We start from the raw sequence: 24,990 nt of genomic DNA, 5'->3' as shown, positions 1-24,990 counted from the left end.
TAGAGGGGAAAGATTTCCTTTGGACTCTTGAACACCGTCCTTGCTATATTTGGCTTTTCCCCTCATCTTCTGACATCTCAACCTCTGCCAGAGTGCTGGACTGAACAGACCTTCCTGACAGCTCAGAGCCCAGGAGCACTGCTCCCCTAAACATTAACGCTTGCTGCCCTCTCCATTTGTTTGCCACCAACTAGCCGGGTGACAACCCTGCCACTGCCAACCGTGACAGCACATGAACCCAACTGCCCAGCACCATCAGGAGCTCTTCTGCAAGCACTGACAGGGTGCAGCGACACAGGAGATGCTTTTCCAAAACAGCGTGGCTGGCTGGAACTCCAAAAACACCTCTGAAGTGTCAATGCCTGAGAGCGCTCATAGCTGTAATTAGCCTTCCTTTCAAGACCTTCATTATGACTATGGGGACAAACTCCGATTCAGCCAGCAATAGGTTTTTTGGTTTTTCTCCAGTTCTCATTATGATGGCTAGTCTAGTGGATCAGTGTCTTCTGATCTCTTTCTCTGGCAAAGCAGTCCTGTCATCACCCTGGGGGAGCAGAATCCTCTCCTACAGCGATAAACCCGGCTATTAGAAGGGATTAGAACAAACATTTTTGGTTTTTCTGTCCTGCTAGAAGTTCCTTTCAATCTCTCTCATTTGCACATAACCCTTTATAAAAACACCCACGCAGTGGCATGCCTCACAGTCATCCAAACAATATTGATGTTTCCCAGTTCCCCGCACACCCATTTTCTGATGTGATTGTGCCAACTACTGTGGAGCCAAAGGCGGTTAACAGCAAGGATCAGAAGCAGCAAATTAGAAGTATTTTCCAGCTTCTTGCAATTAATATTTTATTTCTTCAACATCTTTGGTTTCCACATGCAGGGACAAATCCCCAACTGGGAAAAACAGTGGTAGTGTATTGTCCTCAGAGGAACAATAGTGATTTATATCAACTGAGGACCAGGCAGAATTTGACAGGACACTTTAAAAGAAGAAAGAGAGTCAAATTGTAGTAGGTCTGCACACTGAACACTAAACCTAGGCAGTTTAACACTGGTTAGTTACAACAGTATCAGAGACTTCTTTCACTACCAATCCAGTCAGCTGCTGTCCAGCCTGGATGGGCCATCTCCTGTCAGTCTGTGCTGGGAGAGCAGCTCAGGTGGAAGGCAATGCCTCCTCAGCACACGGCTTAGCACTGCCCAGGGGCAGAAGAAATTAGAAACACATGAAGGTATCCTAAAGGCCCACCTTTTTTTCCCCAAGCATCTGTCAACCAATGCAGTTGTGGCTCTTCTAGCAAGCGCAGATCCAGCAGTGCCTCATAGCCCCTTTTGCACCCCCTATTCTTTCAGCCACGAGTGCTGAAAGAGCTTCTTTGGGATGCTTAACTATGCCTTTCTGTCCAACATTCAAAGAATTTCTCTAGGAAACCCATAATGCATAGGTGTAGACAGAGACTTGGTTTAGAAGACAGATTCCCTACCATGAAGCAGTCAAATGATCTGCAAAACTCTAGTTCTCCTCAGATCATCAGAAAGGCTGATCCATCATTTAGGAATTTTTCCTATGACTTCAGGATTCTAAATATTTTCCCATATGGCTTATAATTATTTGCAAAAGTATCTAATCTCCAAACTGAGCACTCGACGACATTACTGTTTTGTAGCTAATGGCATCCACCTTCCAGAGCAAACAAGATTACATTGACAAACCTATTCATGTGGACTCTTTTCACCGGTGGATCTACCTTGAACTACATTTACAAACCAGACTGTCATGCCGATCACTACTACAAAAACTTTCTCCTGAATGTGAACTTTCTACCTAACCGGATGAATCATGTTTTGTCTGAAGGACAAGACAATCTTAAAGTAGCACAGAGTTGTTAGCAAATATAGCAGTTCACAGCCTTCCAGTAAAGCTCCCAGTGTTTGAAATCCGTGACAGTAGCCTAGGGAAACACTTGCATGGCTAATATCGAAATATTTTTGGTCAGATAACTAAGTACTTCAGAAGGAACTCATCCAAACATCCCTGCAACATTAACAGCAGTATAATCATGCTACTAAAATTTATCAATCTGCTCAGCTAGTGTGAAAATGAACTGAACTTGACTGACATATATCAGCCAAAAGAAATCGACGGAAATAGGAAATGGGAGGCACTGACACAGGAGGTGCTTTTAGCTGCAGTGAATGAGAGCAAAGCCTGTTGACATACCTACATGAAAGCCTCAGTAAGAATTCAAGACTTCTTGTGTAATTTGAGAGCAGAGAAAATAACAAATTAATGGAAAAGGCATTGTAGGGTGTCCAAAAGAACATGAAGCAAAGTGAAGCGCTTAGGCTGTCTAAATGTCTATTTAGCTATGGATGTAAGACTAACAACTAATACTGCTTCTCTAACTGCATGCAGAATGTTTATCTGCATGTAATGCATAAAGAAGGCTTCTATAATGTTGAGTACTTCTGCAGGCTGAGAGAGAGCAACAGCTTTTGCATCGAAAGTGTCGATTTTAGCTTGTTACCAAAAGATCCACCCTCCAATATGATATTCAATCCTTTGGCAGTAAAAAAGAATTAACAAACAGTAACCTTCCCCATTTGTCTGCCTCCTAGACAAGTGAAAGTAACCACATCCACTTAAGCAAAACCTTTTTTTCTGGGAGCAAGGATAGACCACTGTTCTCCTAATCTTTTCCTTTGGATGAATGGTGGGACAGTGCTTCCCATTGCTGCCATCCCTGTAGGCCTGCAGCACCTAGATGGGGGCCAGGAAGAAAGGGTAGATATAACTCCCCGATGGGTGCTGTAACAAGGGACAGTGCTGTGCAGTTGAAAAAGAAGTGCGACCATAGCTGAGGAACCTAAGGCAGATGCTCAGTTAAAGGTAAGAACTGCTGTTTGGGCTTGACACCGTCTTGACAAATTGCTTTGCTGAGTGGAAAACAAAGAAATAATTGATTGGGAATGTGTGAAAGCAAGAAGTACCATGCAGTCAGACAGTGATTGATACAATGCTCTGCAATGCTCTTGCATTTCGGTCTAGACACCTGCGACCATTAGCCTTTACCTACTGATAGTTGTCCTTGTACTAACTCAAGCTAGGGGAAAAGGATTGGTCAAAGGGCAGATCTATTAGTGTAACAAATAACCTCCCCCCCAACATGTCTCCTCATTTCTGACTCTAATGCCATATAGGTAATACTTGGGAGTTTGAAATTTTTGAGGCCAAAAAGCTGTTTTCCTAGAGTTTTTCTTAGGAGTTTTGCTGCACCTTACTCAATCAAACAATTCCCCCTGCCTCCGCTGTCCTTCATTCTGGCTTTCTCACCTGCAGTCCCTGACCCTGGAGCAAAGTTCACTTTCTCCCCTTGTGCGCAAATGGGCTCTCGATGGAGGCAGCTTGCTTTCTCTTGAAAGCACCTCTTCCCCACTCGTGGAGTTAGTCTGCAGGTTTTAAAGGCAAAACAGAACACAACATTTTTACCTTGAAGTTGTGAGACAGCCTTCTGCTATCTAATAATCAACTGTACCCAGCCAGAGAAAGTCAACTTGCCTGTTCCATTCTCTGGAGAAGAACTACTCAGCAAGATATCCTGAACGTCACCTAGCAGCAACTAATATTTTCTTATTAGACTTATTACATGTTAATCATCAGCTTTAGCACTTTGCCACATATCCGTTTCTTGCACACGCATTTCATGTCTCTTTGTTTTCTTTTCCTGGAGTCACAGTATAGTCCTCAACTTCATTGAAGAGAGTGCACTTAAGAAAACAATAATTTCTCTTTTTTTTTCTCTCACCTTGCAATAGTGGCATCCAAATTGCAGCTGGGAAAAGGGAGTATACAAAAATAGTACTGGGGGGTGACACGTTCTGCCAGTGCACTCAGCTTGCTCTAATATTAACTAGACAATGCTTTGTTTTTAAAGAACAAAATAGCACAAGGGTCCAAAAAGGGTAGATAAAGTTTTAGCAGCTCACTAGATTTCAGGTGGTGTTTTACCAGGCTGAATTCTTAGTGTGAAACAGTGAACTGCCACAAAATCATTAGGACTATGCTGCTTTACATCAGGCAAAGACTGGCCTGCCCACATACAGAAAGATTTATCTTTTTTCCAGCCAGGTGAGGAGGGAGGTGAGAGTCTAAAACAAACCAGGGACTGAATACAGGTGTCACTATTCCACTTTTATATCCTCAATATCTGCAGATTTCTTTAGTAACAACAATTAGCATTCAAGAAAAGATTAAGAACTGTCCACTTAATTGGCAACCAAAACCAAACCAAATGCAAGCCAAACTTGTAGTTCATCTGCAGCATCATCAACGGAGGGTTAATTTCTTCTGAGATTCATGACCACAGAAAACCCCCAAGTCCAAATACTTAGGCCCAAAAAGTAGAGATATAAATGTTGCAGGAGGGAAAACATTGCGTAGTACAGAATGAGCCACTACAGAACTGTCCACTTAATTGGCAACCAAAACCAAACCAAATGCAAGCCAAACTTGTAGTTCATCTGCAGCATCATCAACGGAGGGTTAATTTCTTCTGAGATTCATGACCACAGAAAACCCCCAAGTCCAAATACTTAGGATTTGCCCAAAAAGTAGAGATATAAATGCTGCAGGAGGGAAAACATTGCGTAGTACAGACTCTGCAGAAGCTAGTTAGAGTCTCATCATTCCCCCAGCTACAAGTTTTACATTTAGTCTATGATTATATTTCAGTAATTCATGGTAGTAGTAGCTAAACAAACATATAAACAGATATTTAGTTTTATAAATCAACTTTTTTTTTTTTATTAAGGTGTCTGTCATTTGTAATCAGTTATTCATAACAATGAGTTTAAGGAAGAATAAATTTGCTGAATACTCATGCCACTGGAGTCATCAGCTTTGGTCACATTTGGTATAAAGACGACTTTCACCTCACAAGTGCTTATTAATTTTCACTGACAGCAGTAGAAGTTCAGATTATGTGTTTAATAAATGTTGTTCATGACTTTGCCCAGTAGCTATCCCTCCTGGCCTGTGCCATGAAGAAAGAGAAAAAAAGAGTCTCCATAGCCAACCCTCTCTCTCTCTCCATATGGCAGCTTACATGGCAACCAAGATATTTTTTTTTAAGCAAATACTTTCAATTTTCTTGTTTCTTTTCCCATATACCATCTGTCTATAAAATGAAGTGATGAGTTCTTCCTTCATGATCTACTACATACACCTAAATTTGGTACAACCCAGTTCCTTGGTGGCTACTTGAGACAGACACGCTGAATAAACGCTGCATCTCTGAATTGCATGCAGGTTGCAGCTGTTGGCATGCGCTTTTAAGAAGATGCTCTGCTCAGATTTGGGAAGCAAGGAAATCACTGCTGTCCTCAGCAGAGAAGGCCCTTTTCCAGCCAGTGTCAGCACCTTAGAATTGAATTTGGTTGCTCCCCAGTGGGCAAAGAGCTTACTTTTCAGACCTTGGATCAAACTGTATGCTATCCATTGGAATTAATTTCTGGATGTCAGTAGCACATTCAGGTGTCTATCAGCTTTCACTTATGTGGGAAATTCAGGCAGACTTAACTGCCTTCTCACTTACTCACCTAGCCATCAAGACCTCATGTCCCCCTCCCTTCAGGGAATACCCTCTTCCCATGTTACACCCAGGTTAGACCTGTTTGCTCTACAGATCCACACTGCTAAGATGGCTTCGTCTGCCCAGGAATTGGTAAGCACTGCACAAAGGAAAAGAGAAAACCCCCCGACATTTCACTGCCCCTTGTGTTTTCCTGTGATGTATTGCAAGGTATGCACCTGGCCAGTTGGGAACAGAGACCTTTGGATGGCCTGGGAAGAAAAACCTCACTTAAAGCGTTAAATCTCTTCATGTGAGATTACCATCTATGCACAGTAACCACACAGCCCAGCTGAAAAGTTATCTTGAGCCAGAAAGCACCACTAATGAGAAGCAATATAGAGTTCGAATTCACCGACTGTATTCAGTTGGCATCTTGTGGACTCTTCTCGATACCAAGTGCTAACACTTCAAAGCCACAGCATGAGCACACCCTTAGCAGCTCTTGCTTTGTGACTCCACATAGCCAAAAAATGCTGTTGGACCTAGCTGACCATCTAGTTTATTCCTTCATCCTAAACCAGGATAAATTCTGTTTTATTCCTGACAGCTCTTAATACAACTTGTTCTTAAAAATTCCCAGTGAAGAAGGGTCTTCTCAAGTAAACTCTTCCTGAGATTTACTATTAGAAGATTTTAATGACTACTGAATCTGAGATGAGCTGGCTGCGACTTTTGAACCTCCATTAAGACCAAAAATTTCCAAGTATTTTTATCTTCAACTTAAACAGAAAGTTGGGTAAAAAAATTAGATGCCTCACCTTGGCTTCATACTTCTTTTTCCACCAGTTACTCTATGGCATTTTCCCCTTTCACATCCACATGCCATAAACATTGTTTTGGGGAGTTATCTGCCATTGGGACCAAGAGTAGAGGTGGGTGCAGTTTTTAATTAATGTATTTGGACATTAGAAAATTATCTTTATTGCCACTCCCTACTGTTGCCATGGTTTCCAAACACACAACAGTATTATTAATGTTCAGTTTAACACTTCTAATGAGTACCTGCTGTTCCCTGTTGGTCAGTGTTTTCTGGATTTATTTTTTTTTCTCCCTAACAAACCCACAGATTGCAATTAGTGTTAATAACTATTTAAAATGACTGCCCACCTTTTACCCTTCACTTAACATTTAATTTTATTTTCAAGAAAAATCCATTAATCTAGATAAGAATCAAAACAATCCCTCAACTCCCAGTTCTCAGTATACATACTTCTCATAAGAGACACTAACCAGTAAGTGGGGAAAAAAAAATTAATTGAAGAAGCACCTTAAAAACAAACCAGGCAGATTCATTATTTCATAACAATGAAGTGCAACAGACCTCTCTGGGTATGAAGAAAAACATTCTCTTCCTGTGGAAACAATAGGAAGCAGAGAGGGACAGAATACGGATAGGAGAGCATTTTGACAACACCTGCCTCAATGCATTTAAGACCGCTAGATTTACTAACTTCTATCCTTAATTCATGACAGCACTGGCAACTCAAAACAGGAAGTGTTTATGAAAAGAAGCTTGGACCACCCTTCTCAAAAACAATAGCTTCTTAGCCTTGTGCTGATTACATTTTCATTGGAAAATGCTGATTCGGTGACACCGAACTGTGCTGAAGGAAGAGACTTATTTAATTGACAATTTTGAGTAAGAAACAGTTAAAATGCCTCATTTAAACCATATCATTTCAGCTAATACAATTAAAACATGTTATTTTCCTCTGATAGAAAACTCAGATTTCTTTTGTGACCACTCCACCCCTCACAATGAACCATGTTGTTTTCATTGGGGCCACATTTTCCAATCATATAATAATTGGGTGGAATAATTTTGTCCGGTTCAGATCTTTTTAGTAGCTTCAATTTTTAAGGCCTTCTTTAAAGGACACTTTTGCCATGTTTAAATAACAAAGACCTTTGTTACAAGCATTGCCACTAGTGGCAGGAATTCTCAATTACCCTCACAACTTCCACATGTCACACATCCGGTGACATTAAGCACAGAAAGCACAACTGAAAGCTGCTAACTCCTGGACACGCAAAGCACTTATCTAGAAAAATACTTGATTTTTTTTTTTTTTTTTTTTAACCTCCTCTCCAGGATGTTTTCTTTTTACTTCACCTGTCTCTTCTTTGGTTATCAACTTTTGAACCTACGGACAAAATTTCTCCATTTTTCATGAAAACAAACACGTAGACTGACAAAGTACTGTATTAGCGCTGCAATCAAGGAAATTATTGGAGTGTGAGAGTGCACCTCATTAGGCAGTAAAGAATCCTTAGGGCATCCTCATATGTATTTTAACCATGGGAAAAACTTCAGTCTGAGCTTCTACCTTCTTGATTGACACCTCAAGTCAATGATCTTCCGGACACAGTCTGTAGGATGCTACTTCCATAATTTCACTGTTCATGGGGGAATTCATAAAGTGAGCTAATAAACTCTTTGCTTGTAGTTACTGGAAAACAGTGCTGTAGCACAGTGTTTTCCCCCCACGGGCTCTTCCTACATTGGAAAGGATTATGCTTTGACCAGTAGATAAATGGGGAAGGGAAAAACACAGTATAATGCTGATGTGAATAACTTCTGGGGACTTTTAAAATTATAATGATACCTCCTCTTTTTACCCGGCAGAAATAGAAGGAAATTGCTGCTTTATAGCTGCAGTAAATCAAGCAACAGATGAAGATGTGCTAGAAATGGTAACAAGCTGAGCTGTTCCTGTGTGGGGACTGGGAGAGCAGATTCAGACTGCTGACGTACACTCACAAAGTGAGTGTGGAGGGCCCTGGCATGCTCCTACCCATGAAACAAGCCCTAGCCACATCATCGGGACAGGAAGGAGCAGGTGCTGTAACTGAGCCTTGCTCACAGATGCCAAAGCTGAGGAGATGGAGCATTCCTTCTGCTGGCAGCAAACGAAAAGAAAGAGAAGAGTCAGGTACAAAAAAAAAAAAAAAAAGGAAGGGGAAAAAAAAAAAAAAAAAGGGGGTGGTGGTGGTGGTTAATTTATTAGTCCACTGAAGAAATCTACCTCCATATCAGATATGCTTACCCAGATGTCAGGATGTACACTATGGACTTTAGAACAGGACAGGCTGCTCAAGCCTAATAAGATTTTGTGAACTATGCTGACCTTGGCATACTGGTTTTCATTTTCTGAGAGGTATCTGTCTATATATTTAATATAAATACATAAGCATTTATAAAACACATACATGATATGTATTACATATATATGTATAAAATGTAAGTGCCTGTATACATATATATAAAAGAATATATTAAAAAATTGTTTTTCTACTTGCCCATTGAATAGAACACTTTCAAAGCACAGCTAGCACAAACCTAGCTCTCAGAAGGAAAAAAAAACATAGCTTCCTCTGGCCCAACACATTTTTCTAGATAAATAAAACAGCTTTGCAAAGGCAAGCATCCAGAGGGGTACAAGAGTTCTCCTCACATGTATTTTTCCATTAGAAACCCTGCATTTCTATCAAATCTCTGAAATTGATTGTTTTGTTCATTGATTTGAGAACTGTCAGGAGTTAGACACCTGGATTATTTATGTGGGTTTTTTTGAAGTCCCTTTGAGAAAGCCAAATGTGTTCCTTCCCTTTCATATTTCTCAGTGGTAAAATAGTTCCTAGAAGGTAAACTAAATCATCAGTTTCAACCTCGCAATCCTGATGTATTCTAAGTTACATCTTGGACAGCGTCTGTCCTAGCACATTTTCTTCAAAAGGATAAAAAAAAAATAAAATTAATCAAAATTTATTAAGTGCTTAGTTGATAATTCATGACATGAAGTGGAATTCAGCTTAGTCTCTTGTCTGAACTGTTCCATAGAGCTGAACAAAGTAAAAATCAGTAAGCATTATTTTCATTACTAGAGCTGGCAGAGCTGACAGATGCATTGTGTGATCCTGACTTTCCAGAAAGAATTTGCTATTTTTCCAAAGTCACTGTTTCTAGAAGGACTGTGATATAAAAGATTACTCTTACAGATTTGAGTACAAGTGAACAAGCAAGGGTGCACGTGTTAAGCTTTTTATACATTTTTGCAGTTGGCTTTTGGTAAACAGTTGCATTATTCCAAGATGAAGCTGTACACTCTGACCATAATATCCCGCTTTTAGCATGCACCTCCACTTGTCCTGATTACATGAAATATGTAAATGTATGTTGATTACATTTCACTGCAGAAGAGAATACAACTGTTATGAAAAAAAAATGTATAGGCTTTTCCAAAAAGAGATCATCTGCATCTAGCTTTCATACAACCTATTATCACTGAAAATTGATAAGACTGATGACTGTAGCCTTGGTCCTGAGCAATGCTTAGCCACTCCACTTCGACAAGGAAGGATGCTACACCCCACAGAAGCTCATCTTTAGTAATTTTTGAATACTAACAAGCTCATTCCCTCCTTGATGAGATGGATCTGTTTCTCACTACTAAAGCTATATCCAACACAAATATTTGTTGCTGAGGCTGTTTCGATAAGGAAAGCTTGTGCGACTCAACAGATAATGCATATGTATCTATAAATCCATCAGGGCTGCAATGGAGGGTCACAAAATACAGCCTCTGTAGAGCACTATAATTAGGACCTTAAGGAAAGCAAGGAGTTCCGTTCATATCATGACCCTGGCTGAATGCTAGCTACCCACCAAAGCCATTCTATCATTTCCCCTCCTCAGCTGGACAGGGGAGAGAGAATACAATGAAAGGCTCGTGGGTCGAGATAAGGACAGGGAGATCACTCAGCAATTACTATCACGAGCAAAACAGACTCAATTTGGGGAAAATTAATTCAATTTATTACCAATCAAATCAGCAGACGATAATGAGAAATAAAACCTACAACTTAAACCACCTACCCCCCCTACTCCTCCCTTCTTCCCAGGCTCAACTTCACTCCTGATTTTCTCTACCTCCTTCCCCCCAGTGGCACAGGGGGACAGGAAATGGGGGATGCGGTCAGTTCATCACACATTGTTTTTGCCACTCCTCCCTCCTCAGGAGGAGGACTCCTCAGACTCTTCCCCTGCTCCAGCATGGGGTCCCTCTAATAGGAGGCAGTCCTCCATGAATTTCTCCAACGTGAGTCTTTCCCATGGGCTGCAGTTCCTCAGAAACTGCTCCAGCATGGGTCCTTCCCATGGGGTGCAGTCCTTCAGAAACAGACTGCTCCAGTGTGGTTTCCCTGCGAGGTCAAGAGTCCTGCCAGAAAACCTGCTCCAGCATTGGCTCCTCTCTCTCCACAGGGCCACAGGTCCTGCCAGGAGCCTGCTCCAGCATGGGCTACCCAGGGGGTCACAACCTCCTTCAGTCGCATCCACCTGTTCCAGCACAGGGTCCTCCACAGGCTGCAGGTGGATATCTGCTCCACAATTAACCTCCATGGGCTGCAGGGGGACAGCCTGCCTCACCATGGTCTTCACCACAGGCTGCAGGGGAACCTCTGCTCCAGTGCCTGGAGCACCTCCTCCCCCTCCTCCTTCACTGACCTTGGTGCCTGCAGAGATGTTTCTCTCAAATATTCTCACTCCTCTCTCTGGCTGCAATTGCACAATTAGGGTTTTTTTCCCCCCTTCTTATATTTGTTATCCCAGAGGTGCTACCACTGTCGCTGATGGGCTCGGCCTTGGCCAGCAGCAAGTCCATCTCGGAGCTGGCTGGCATTTGCTGTATTAGACGTAGGGGAAGCTTCTGGCAGCTTCTCACAGAAGCTATCCCTGTAGCATCCCCTCTACCAAACCCTTCCCACACAAACCTAATACAATACCTCAATCTTTCATTCTTTAAACTTTTTTCCAGAGTTGTTGTTCGCTCTCTTACCACAAGAAAGGTGGTCATCTGAAGGACACAGAATGGTTAGGGTTGGAAGGGACCTCTGGAGATCATCTAGTCCAACCCCCCTGCCAGAGCAGGGTCACCTACAGCACGTTACACAGGACAGCGTCCAGGTGGGTTTTGACAAAGTAAAGAAGTTCCTTCTCATGTTAAGATGGAACTTCCTATGTTCAAGTTTATGCCCATTACCCCTCGTCCTATCACTGGGCGCCACTGAAAAAAGACTGCTCCCATCCCCCTGGCATCCTCCCATTAAGTATTTGTATGTATTAATAAGATCCCCCCTCAATCTTCTTTTCTCTAGACTAAAGAGACCCAAGTCCCTCAGCCTTTCCTCATAAGAAAGGTGCTCCAGTCCCCTAATCATCTTTGTTGCCCTTTGCTGGACCCTCTCCAGCAGTTCCCTGTCTTTCTTGAACTGGGGAGCCCAGAACTGGACACAGTACTCCAGATGCGGTCTCACCAGGGCAGAGTAGAGGGGGAGGATGACCTCCCTCGACCTGCTGGCCACACTCTTCTTGATGCACCCCAGGATGCCATTCGCCTTCTTGGCCGCCAGGGCACATTGCTGGCTCATGGTCATCCTGTTGTCCACCAGGACTCCCAGGTCCCTCTCCACAGAGCTGCTCTCCAGGAGGTCAGCCCCCAACCTGTACTGGTGCATGGGGTTATTCCTCCCCAGGTGCAGTACCCTACACTTACCCTTGTTGAACTTCATAAGGTTTCTTTCTGCCCAACTCTCCAGCCTGGCGAGGTCACGCTGTAAGGCAGCACAGCCTTCTGGCATGTCAGCCACTCCTCCCAGTTTTGTGTCATCAGCAAACTTGCTGATGGTACGCTCTATCCCTTCATCCAGATCATTGATGAATATGTTGAACAAGGCTGGGCCCAGTACTGACCCCTGAGGGACACCACTTGTTACTAACCTCCAACTAGACTCTGCACCACTAACCACAACCCTCTGAGCTCTATCTGTAAGCCAGTTCTCAATCCACCTCACTGTCCATTCATCTAAGCCAAGCTTTCCTGTGAGGATGATGTGGGAGACAGTGTCGAAAGCCTTGCCAAAGTCAAGGTAGACAACATCCACTGCCCTCCCCTCATCCACCCATCTAGTTACTTCGTCATAGAAGGCTATCAGATTAGTCAGACATGACTTCCCCTTGGTGAATCCATGTTGACTACTTCTGATAATCTTCTTTTCATCCAGGTGCTTTGAGATGACTCCCAGAACAAGCTGCTCCATCATCTTTCCAGGGATGGAGGTGAGGCTGACCGGCCTGTAGTTTCCCGGGTCATCCTTCCTGCCCTTTTTGAAGACTGGAGTGACATTGGCTATCCTCCAGTCCTCAGGCACACCTATGTTTGTCTATATGCACAGTTGAGAGACCTAGTAAAAACAACTCTGCCTGCTCGTGAACATTATGAAATAATTTCTACACTTGAGCAGTCAAACACTAAATACCAGCAGTTAGACCAAGAGTTTTCTCCATTCTGATGGAGAATTTCAGTTAGATCTCAAAGTCACGGAAGAATCTACTTCTTCAGTGTGTTCAGATTTTACATTTATCTTGTGCCCAACTTTGTATTTCTAACTTGATGCAAACCCTCACTCTCAGAGAAGTCAAATGTGATAGGGTTATGCAAACTACATCAGGATGAAGATTATTCTGAGGAGAAAAGGGACACTTGCTAAGTAACATTCACTCTACACATAATCTTAGTTTATATTGCTTCTTCTATTACTGAATGAATGAGACACATTCCAGTTAACTTCTGAGGTACAAAGGAAGGTTTAGGGGATGTTAAGACTTGAAGGAATACAGTGAGAGTTTACAAACATGCTGAAAAATAATGAATATAGCTTCAACCCAATTGTTCTTAAACAAACAGTTGAAAAGTGGTAAGATAAGATACTGGTGCAATGCTGCATTTCCAGACAAATGATTACAAATCAAGCTGAAAAAAAATACTAGAAGAGAAAAACCAGTTTTGACAGAAAATAATACACATCATTTGCTTAGCATCATTACTTATGCTAGGAAAAAAGATTACCACAAATCTGTATTATCTGTCTAAACAGTCAAGGAGCACCAAACACATTCAGCAGTCATAGACTTTCTGAAAGGCATCAATAATTTGATAGTCACATCATTTCTTTTTGCTTCCCCAAATTAGAACGTAATAGAATAATATGGGGGTAGAAAGCATTGTAGCCCTTACACCTGGCTCCCACGTTAAACATTCCTCCTTTAAGACCACATTTCCAGCCAAGGGAACGCCAGAACTGTGCAAGGTCAAAGCCTGCTTGCAATAGTTTGACCACAGAAAACTTTATACCTAGTTACCATGTGCAGTATTGTTAAACAATTGGGCTTAGGATGTTATTAACTGTGACTTGAGAGAGAACTGAAATCTAGCTCTGCATGTTCAAGGCAGGAATATTGGTGAAGGATAAATACACTTCCACTTCTTGACTCTCCGCTTCCAGACCACACTAGTGCAACTAGTAAGTCAAGAGCAGGCATACTCAGGCCTCATTAACGATGGAGGAAAGCAGATAGGAAAGGTAGGGCCATGCTGAGTGAACCACAGCTGAATGACACCTGGTCAGCCCTCCGCGACCTATAAAAATCCAGTCACAAAATCTCAATACAACACCTTCAATGATGTTCTTCACACTGGGCTGATACAATCAGTTGCTATTCTAATCGTCCACAACTAATATTGATTGTGAGGAAAGGGGAAAATCTGACAGGAATTTTGGGTACAAGAGAGCTGAGTTGACACAGAGGTGTACTGTCAGAGCAATAGTTGAGAAAAATGCATTTATTGATACAAGAGGTTATGTTCTGAGATACTGGGTTGTGGCTTCTTGTTTTCTCACTTTTCTGCAGTCACTTGACACACATCAAGTGTATAGCAGCAGCTCTAACTCCTTTTCAAACAAGTTTCTGTGTGTATATTAAGATAAGATTAGGCATGCGTTGTTGCAGAGGGCAGATTTTAAGTAGGCATAAATCATCACAGCTTCGCTAAAGCCAGTGTAATATTTTTAAGAAAGGCTTAGATGCTCAACTAGATAAATTGATGTCATGGTAGTGAAATCAATGAGTTATGATGAATGAGTTAATGCAGGTTTATACCAGTTGAGGGACTGTCCTCCTCCTCCCTCTCTCCTACGGCCTTCCTAAATTATCTGTCACTTTCAAAGGCTAGTCAGGCACATCAGGATGTAATTGTGGGTCAGCATATACAGGCTCATAGAAAGTAAAAAAGGTGTATGTTACACCTGCCTGAGTGCCAACACTGATTCCAGTCACAGAGGGGTCTGCTCCTCTTGGTGCACATCACCCATTTAATCTGAGTTCACTCCTAATGTTTCTTTGTTGAGGGCAGAGCAACAGCATTGCACTAGAAGAAACATGAATTTCAAACCATACAGGGGGGAAAAGTAATGTTGGATATTATCAGGAATTCCTTATCAAAAGTCCTCCACTTCTACCCACAACCTCCAAAATTATCAGTTTGTTCAAAATTTCTGGAAAACTAAACCAAAACTTCCACAGCATATTCCTGTAATGGAATATGACAAAAGGTCGAAAATCCAAATAATGCTTCACTCCAGTTGATTGAAGTGTGACAATTCCTCAGTATTATTTCAAGTAAAGTTTCCATGTGAAACTAACTTTTGAGTTCCTTTTAAATTCTGAAATGAAATAAATTTCAGTACTTCTAGGAAACTAGAAATTAGGGAACATGATTTTCTACTCCATTATGACTGATGTCTTACAGTCACTTCTGATATCTTTGTGCCTCCAGCTGTAAGATACAAGAAATAAAATACCTAGTCTTTACCAAATTCTTTATGTTAAGCAGGAAATTATGTTGTCACACAGGCACTTTGCGTAATTTTAAAATCAGAGAATACACGCAGTACAAACGCAATATGTCTGACAAAAATATTGTAACATTTTGTTGCAGATATTTCTCCCCCACTACGTTTTCTCACACTGAGTATTTTGGAGGAAACACGAAGAAGTGTTTTTTCATTCTGCTTGCTGCTTCAATTCCGCAGCCCAGAACTTCTCTGTGATTACACTTGTGAGCAAGTGTGTGCAAAATGCCCTCAAAATAGAATTCTTCTCCTACATATTTTACGCCCAATTTTCAAAATTACAAATGACTGCACTGCTCACAGAGGAAAGGGGTAAATATAGGATGAATTAAATCTTTCATTCAATGAATATGGAGACCCCAAGCTTCTTTAAGATTGTCTTGACTATAACCTTCTGCCGAACCCGCAATAACTCCACTGATGGCTCTTGCCTGTGTAAAATGAAGGTACAAACAGCTCTACTTGGCTTTTGAAAAATGGATGAATAGTACTTCACCTGTCGAAAAACCTTCATATTGCCAAAGAAATCTGTAATACAGTAATATGATTGTCGCTACATGTTCAATACATGACCACTTGGTTCTCAACACATTTGCCGGGTGTTTGCAATCATTGCTTAACTAACTTGGGTCCAATTCATAGCTACAGTTATAGCATAACAACATGCTGCGCTATAAGCACTTGTTTCATAGGAACCCTCCCCCAAAATGCAAAGAACAACTAATACTTAGTTCTCCATGTTAAATCTATTGTTTCATGTCATACTTCAGGAATAGCATTTGAACTTGAAGCATACTGAAGGTTGTATAAATGGGTTTCTTCTTTTGAATTGTCCAACAGATATTACGATTGTAAAAGTAGCATTTCATAATTGCTATTTAACATACATATATAATTTTAGACAATGCAAGACAGTATTTTAGTTCCCCATGTTAAAGAAAGGGTCCGAGAAGAAAAAAATAGAAGTCCTGGTTTGCCAAGAATTCAAAATATAGTGAGATATTAAATGCCTAGATATTATTTTTCTAAAAGGCCAAAAGAGAATGACAACACATTTTACAATTGTAAACAAACTGACTGCTGTGAGAAAAATACTTAGGTAGCAGGCAAATCTACAAAACTGAACATTTTTTAGTGCTTATTGGTTTCATCTTGCCGTATTGAAGAGATAAGCATTCTCTATCAAGATTTAAAGCTGTCTGTCTTACTGTTCAAATATATACTATTCTTAATTGCCTTACTTGCCAAAATTAGGAAGAACGTGTGTGTCTTTAGCACACAGCAGAATAGCTAACACATATCATAGTCTGAAGGGTTTTTTTAGTTTGCAGTTAAATGAACATTGTGCAAGTGTTTTTATTATGCCAGCATATTTTTTAGATGTTTTTTATAGTGGACTTAAATTGGATTTTTTTTTTCTAAGACTAGAATTTAAGATATCTGATCCTGACAAGATCACACCAACTCCTTTGAAGAAAGAAGAGGATACTTCTCTAGATTTCAATTAGAGGTTTCACTGACTGTAAGAAGGTTCCCTAGTGAGATTTATACCCAATGAACAAGGATTGATTATTCTGCAGTGTTAGCATAGTGATTTAACTAATCAAGCACTGAAACAAATTTGCTTACCTTGTTGATTTTGACACTGATAGTATTTCACTATTAGTTATTATAAATTTTGCTATTTCAGTTGAATAACACGAACTACTTCGTTTTAGTGACAAGTTTTCTTGGTTTAGTTAAGATTTATAACCTGGAAGTTACAAACGGAAGCTGATGTTTGCTCGTTTTTGGAAGGCAATTTGCATCCACGTCTTCTGCCTATGAAGAGCCAGGGTAGATAGCAGGCGGTTGGCCTGAAAGCCTGAGTTCTGCTAACAAGTTTGTTTCTCACTCCACACTGACAGGAAAGCATCCAGCACACTAATCACACTGTTTTTTTCAATAGCAGCTATTTTTCCACACTCCTGCCTCTGGTTTTGATTTGACTGCTACTGAAGGGAAAGAGGCAGGAAAGAAAAAGAACAAAGAACATTTCCTGCTCAAAAAGCTCATCCAAGTTACTGTGAGGAGCAACGTTATTTCTGAAGGAAAAAAAAGCCCCCCAAACAAACCATGAGCCATAGCATGTGATATCACAGTTCCCCATTACTTTTTTTCTACCATAAATGTCACAGGACTGACCAATGCTAGCCCAAAGTAAATTCAGTAGAAAAAGCAAAGGTAATAACAATTACCCCTAGGTAATTTCAACTGACATTGAACAATTAATACAGCTTTAACAATAATACCTCTCTGTGTGTGTGCATGGACACATATATATTCTAACTTCTCTGTAATAGTTCCAGCCTCCCCCTTAACACTATAGGTTACCATCCAGCTAAAAGTTGTGTTTTCAAGGACTACACCAATGATCCCTGGTAGAGTTGCCCTGTTGGGAGGAGAGTGGTGGAGAAGTCAAACCTCTGAACAATAAAACTGCAACTCTGGAACTCTGTTCTTGCTAAATATCATGCTTCGCTTAAGGGGACAGTGGACAGGGAACATTATTCTGCATATGACTGTTATGTTTCATATCCATATAACACCTGTGCATGCTCAAGCAATTCCACTACACAAGACGTCTCCACTTACTGTCTGAAACATTGCAGGGTGTGGGGTGGGGTGCGTGTGCATTATTTTTGTGTGAAATAAATAGTCACAGTCAGACCCTCACCCTTATGCATCCTTGACCAGGATCTGGAGTATGCTGTTTCCCAGAACACCATTAGCCTTCAGGCAGTCTGGGGATCAGATTTGTTTCATGAACAGCTCTGAGAAAAAGCATTAGCTGTCACTGCACAAGGATTACCTCTCAGGTGGAAACATGTTCTCTACAGCTGTAAGAAGCTGACCAAAGAAATGGATTTAATCTCATACTGTTAGCAAAGGCATATCAGGAATCATGAAAAGGAAATGTGCTGCTGCTCAAACCCCAATATATCGTCTGCTACATGGTGCCTACAAGATGCAAATGTGTGATGATCATTGCCTACACTTCAATTGTGAGGACAACAGCAGTGCAAGGAATACTCTGGGAACTTACTTTCAAATCTTTACTAATTGGCACTCTCAGTGTAACCTAATTAAGGATCTTTTTATAGAAAGAGCATTAAAATTTTCATTCAAGCCTTAAGAACATGGGAAAACACGGAAAGCAACACTAAGATGTCCTTTTAACATCAATACTTACTAATTAGCTACTTAATGAGACAGCCAATCTGCTATTAGGATAATTCCAGTTAGAATAATTGTGACAGAGAAATGTCTGGTGACAGTGCAAGTTCTTTAAGACAGGACACGATTCAGTAGCATTCGTTACCAAAGCAGTTAGGATTTGTTTCTTCACATGTAATTAGGGATAGGCTGGGTCTTCATTAGCAATAGCTCAATCTAAGGAAATTAGGAAACATAACACTTTATAACCTGAAAGTGTTGCAAACTTGCTCTTCTGCAGGACAAATTCTACAGTGTTTCCCTTTTCTCCGTGTCTGCAGGTATAACAAGAAGAGCATGAAGTCAACTACGTGTCTGGCACTTTATAGGAGAACTGGACAGAGACCAAAACAGGAGTCTCTTCCCACACAACAGGTTAACACAGTGTTTCATGTCCCAGGTACTTATTGTAGTTACTAATTCCCTAAAAGTTTTACTTGAGTGGGAAAGAGGAAAGATCACCAAGCTGAATGTGAAGCTTTTATTACCAGCATCTTTCAAGAGCAAGGGAGCAAATATTAAGAAACGAATGAAAAATGTGGTTCAGCCTCACAGTTGTAACTAGCTCTGTGGTATGATCACTCTGTAGAAGTCTCAAATATAAACTCCTACTAGTTTAATGAAAATAGATGGTCTTTTGGAAGTCAGAGATCCCACTGGCTCATCCACAGAGGGGACGACCTGTACATATCCCCCTGCCACACACACACTTATTAGACATCAGAGAATCAACTCTAAGGGTTTTGCAGGAGGCTGCAGAGGAGATTGAAATTTGAAATATTGTTAGTCAAATGCTGGCATTGGGAAAAAGGTAATTACAAAGTATTGTGGTAATGAAGACAAATAATTTCAAATGCACTCACAGGTCAGGAGTGCATCTTCTTGTGTTTCACTTGAACTAAACAGATTTTCTGCAGTGTCAGAAGAAAGCAACTGTTTATTTGGAAGCAAACTTGCTGGAAGCAAATGTTGCTGGAAGGACATCCATGCAAGGATGGTGTGATGCAGTAGTCAAATGACAGCCCCTACTAAGGAAGGGAAGAACTGTAACACACCACATCCACACTGGAAGAGAAGACCTTTAAATTCAAAGCTGATTACTGTTAACTGGCTTTGACATGCTGATGTGTAATAGAAAGAACCTGGACAGCTGACTATAGCCCATTTCCTTTCTGGAGGCATATTGACTCAGTATCTGAAGAAATCTTTCAAATATTGGGCGAGTTTATCTTTTGCTCAACAGAAATTCTCAAGAGACTCCCTTCCTGACTCAGCTACCTCCATATTAGACACTGAATAGCCTTCATGTTCTGCAAAACCTCCCCTAATTTCTCAACACATGCCAAAACAGGGGATGCACATAGCCTTTTCTGCATCCTCCCACAGCCTTTTTGGTGGACTTTAAACTTCTTTTAAGTCGCAGAGCTGCAAAAAGCTTCTCCCTGTGAAAGCCACACAGATTAAATCATAACACCAGGCAGTAAATCATCCTATGGTGAAAAGCCCTCTCAGGCTAGTCACAAGAACAAAGCACAGGCTTGAGAACACTAGATAGTGTTTGTTTTTTTCAACAGTTCTAGATTTAGATGAGGAAATTATAGTGCTGAATTATATGAGAAGGCAGTGTGGATTTCCTGCAGCATTCATTTGCTGTGTGACTGACAGTTCCTATATAATCGGGGGGGAAGAGAGGAAACCACTAACTAATGAAATATTTGTTGCTATGACAGATAGCAGGAAAAGCCATGAGGATAACCATCAGCCAGGAAATAGTGCTACCTATACCATCAGCTATTTTACTACCAAATGAGACAGACATTATGAAAAATTTGGGGGGTAGGAACCCAGACACGATGATAAGCACAAAAGACAGTCCATCTGGAAAGAAGAGGAAGTTGAATTAATAAACAAAAGGAAGTATAGCCTAATTTAGTTTGTGAGTAGGTGGAAATAGTACAGAAATCTGCTGAGAAAGTAGTTTGATTCAAGTGACAGAGAATTGGAAGATCTATGCCACATTTGAATATGAAGTTATTAACTGAAAACAAACCGTAGCCTCTTCCTTCACTGCGATACTTCAGGAAAAAGTAAGTTAAAATGTTGTATCATAAGACATGAAAATAGGTATCAGCTCAAGCTTATACACTGCTCGGCAGAACTAAATACTACTCTACTAGGGCGTGTAGCAAATATAATGAAATAGCAAAACCCATTATAATAAAGCATGAATTTGTTTGAAGCATGCAGTAAAAACCTGTGTTGATCTGTCTTCAAGGAAAGAAACATCAACTCATGGTAAATGTTTTTGAAATAAGGATTAACACAACATTTATTTTAAGAATCAGAATCCACAGATCCTAAATAAAATAGCATTGCCTATTATTGATTATTTGAGTGTGGAGGCAATAATAAACCTCATACATGACGACTAAGGGGCCACTAGCGAACATACTTGAACTTTTTATAGCTACCAATTTTTTTATTAAAACTGAAATTTGCATTTAAACCTGTTGGCTACATTTGTTCTTCCTCCTTCTTTGCTGTATCTTTGCACTGACCTGTTTTTGAGGACACAGTCATCCAGTGAATTTCATTTTCATATAGAAAATTTATCCCAAACAGCATGACTCAAATACACAAACTGAAACCCAGTCCCATATTCTGATTTCTTAGTCTATTTCAAGCTATCAAAAAAGGAGGTAGGTTGGCTTCAGTAAACAGCACTAGACTATATTGGTTTGGTGTTCATCCTGGAGAAGAGCATAGAAATGTGAAAGAGAACAAAAGAGGACTGCAGAAGTGCTACTTTGTTCATTAAGAGGCTTAATCTATTCAGTTTATCAGAGCGAAGACTGAGAATTACTATGATCACTGTGTGCCAGTGCTTTCCTGTGGTGAAAATTTTTAATGGCAGCAGACTTGGCAGTGCTAGCTTAACGGTTGGACTTGATGATCTTAAAGGTCTTTCCCAACCTAAACGATTCTATGACTTGCTGATCTAGTTGATGAGAAGGTAAGAAAATGTAATTTGCTGTATGCTAGTGCTAGGTACATTGAAGCTTGAAAGACCACGCAGTCCCCCAGCAGCCAAGGCAATTGAACATTTCAGTCAGGGAGGCAATCTCATGCATTTTGAGTTCCGTTACAGCACAGCTGTGAAGTTTTAATATTTTTGGTCCCATTTGAGTTCAAGACTTAAAATATCAAGTTGATTTCAGAAATTACTCAAAACGATTTTCATTTTGGGCTGTGGTTAGGTCACTGATCAAAGGCTACATGTTTGGCATGGTGGCAGATTTACAAATACACTGGAAGAAAAGATATTCTGCTTTAAAGAATCAAGAAAACATACCAGAACCAAACTTTTGTGGGAAACTAAGATGAAAACATGAGGCAAGGGAATCTGCATCATCTCACTCATACTCTTGTGTCCACATTAAGACCATAATTCTAATAAAACATCAAGCTTCTGTGCTTTAGCCAAACATCTCTAAGATCCAGGGAGTAAATTTACCTCATGGAAGACAGGCAGCCTCTTGGAGAGCTATAATCTCTCTTATTTTAGGCAGAGCCTATTACTTTCTTCACACAAGTAGACTTCTGTCTATCGCCAATCCCTGTGTCATACAGTTCAGCTGTCTTGAGAAATACAGTATTTGCCAAAACAAGAATCTCTGACCAAAAAGAGAATCCAGCTAAGAAAAAAATGGATTAAGACTGAAAGACCCGAGTTTGACAGTTTCCACATCTGCCAGCTTTTGGGACTGCCTTCTCCAGCTACAATATCATCACCCTGGCAGCATTTTGTCTGCTTCCAGAACACACATGAAGACCTGCCCCCTCCTTCTTTCCTGTACCCATTGTAGGAGTTCAGACTGTTTCTAATTCATACCTGTTCTTACGCCATTTGGTAGCAACAGGAAAGAGCTCTGTTCTTAATCAGATATTTTCTTACATTCACAGACAAGGCAAGAAAGTTGGAGACCTTCACTCTTGGTAACATGGGTAATCAACCCTTGTTGATTGCTAGTCTGGCTAGCTAAAATATGCTTTCCCCCTACAATCTGGAAATAGGAACAAGTGACCGACCTCAAGATATCCTGAAAGTACATCCTCTCTTTCCTACTAAATAATATAATTTTCAAGGATTTCATGTGACAGAGTATGTCAAAATACCTGTTGAATATTTCCAAAAAAATAAGTGCATTTGTCAGCATCTTTACAGGTGGAAGCAAGGACTGAAAATACTTCTCTGGGAGAAAAATATGGCTTGTATTCTCTTTGCTGTTTGCTGTCATTTCATAATATCCACTGAGTTTGCAAGAAAACATGTATTCATCATCTCTTCAAAAATTCTTCACAGTTAACTGAACTAACTCTAATGAATAATGCTGAAACCGTGCATGTTCTGCTACTCAAATAGGTTTTGAGCAGCTTGCTTTTTTTTTTTTTTCCTTAAGTGACCCACATTTTGATGACTACTTCCCAAGTTAATGCCTCGTTAAGGCATAAAAACCCCAACAAAACAAAACACCCCCAAGCCCATGGTAAATGCAAGATCCATAGCTATGTAGATTTTGTATGCTACATTTAGCCCACCTATGGGAAAACACGGCCTTATAAGTGCCATGAATCTGGAGCTAGTAGTGATCTTGGGCAGTAAGCCCACACCACACTCATCAGCTGGGATGAGCCCTGTCGCAACCAGGTCGACCAGGGCTCAGGACAAGCTCAGCACGTCCCCAACACTTGCAAAGGTGAGTGTGGAAGGAAGGAGCTAATTCAGGTCCAGCCACGCTGTCTTGCATTGCAGTAACATGCGATGGTGGGTTGGCAACCTGCACACTCCCTGTTTGAACAGCGTAATTACTGCAAGCAAGCACAACTCCATAGTAACTCACCTGAAACATGGTAGCACCTACAGCTTCGAAATATGACAAGTGAGGCCAGTTCCTTTATAAAACAGACAATTTAGACACAGTCCCTCAACAGGAAAATTTGCTACTTAAGTATACAATATAAGCAAGAGAGGAAATTAGTGAAAGGATGTCCCAAAATCTGATGGCGATTTGGACTACAACCCAAACCAAGACTTCTTCAAGCCCAGCAATGTTTTTCCTGGACTATACTTTCCCTCTAGCTGTTCTTTGCATTTGCATTTTTGCTGAATTCATGGTGGATTTTTTGCTAAATCCATTTTGAATGGATATGAACCAGACATTTGAAAAGGTAGCTATTTGGGCTTGGGCTAAACAAACATTGGTCTAGTTATATTATGACAGTATTTTAGAAGTCTGCATAGTGCCAAAATCCATATAAAAATATCCCAATTGTCCCCATCACAAATTGAATAAGAAAGCATCTAGTAATATTTGTAGACTGGTCTTTAATTTAATGACACTGAAGTTTATGGGATATGAAAAGACTGCTTCTTATTACGCTAGATGAAATGTGAACTACTCTAGTTGCATTTGTCAAATGTTTGGAGTATTGTAGCCAGAATCAGTTAATGGCAGAAAATAGACTTGAGAACGGTGCTGAACAGACACAATGGTGGGTCAGGCAGCCTGTGTCAAATATCAAGGGCTGGGACGTGGCTTTGCGTTAATAGGCAAGAAGGAAAGACACGTCCAATGTTCATTGGAAACACATTTCCTAACCTCATAGATGAGCTGACCACATACATGGAAAGAGAGAAAAAAAACCAAAAACCCCGAAACCCAAACAATTTATTTCACAATGGAAAAAAGATTAATTACACTGAACTGCTGGACATTTTCTGCTTTCTGTCCTACCACACACACATATGAAGTACACTAATATCTCCTTCCTCATCTCCTAGCTCAGCTCTCCAGGGAGGGGAGGCCTAACATGGCCTTGCCTAACATGGCTGATCTTTCCTAACAGATGGAGAAATCTGCCTACCTGGAGCATTTCCTTTGGCCATATCTCCAATTCCACAAACCTACAAGTCTTTGCATTACTGAGCAAAAGCGTGTGCTCAGGGCAGGTACCAGTATCACAATATTGGCAGCATGACTTGGGATAGCAGTTACAATGACAGTAGTGATGCCAAGAGGCACCTCCATGTCTGAAAAAAAAAAACCACCACAAAACCCCAAAACCGAGTGCCTTTCAGTACAGTATGACACTGAGAAAAGGGAAATAAACCTGGGCTAGATATTGCTGTTCTTTTGTTCATAGATCAGGTAGCCCAGTGGTGCTTTGGAAGAAGGGAGAGAGAGAACCTACAAAATCATTTCAGGGTTTGTGCATCTGTTCCCAGGAATAACAGAGGTGGAACAGGATAGCTATGTGTTAACAGATGCTCTTACTTCTTAGGCAT

Source organism: Charadrius vociferus, unplaced genomic scaffold, assembly GCF_000708025.1.
Source record: "Charadrius vociferus isolate BGI_N301 unplaced genomic scaffold, ASM70802v2 scaffold51, whole genome shotgun sequence".
NCBI classification, from domain to species: domain Eukaryota; kingdom Metazoa; phylum Chordata; class Aves; order Charadriiformes; family Charadriidae; genus Charadrius; species Charadrius vociferus.
The sequence above is the reverse complement of the archived record's forward strand: the minus strand, read 5'-3'. Positions refer to the sequence as shown.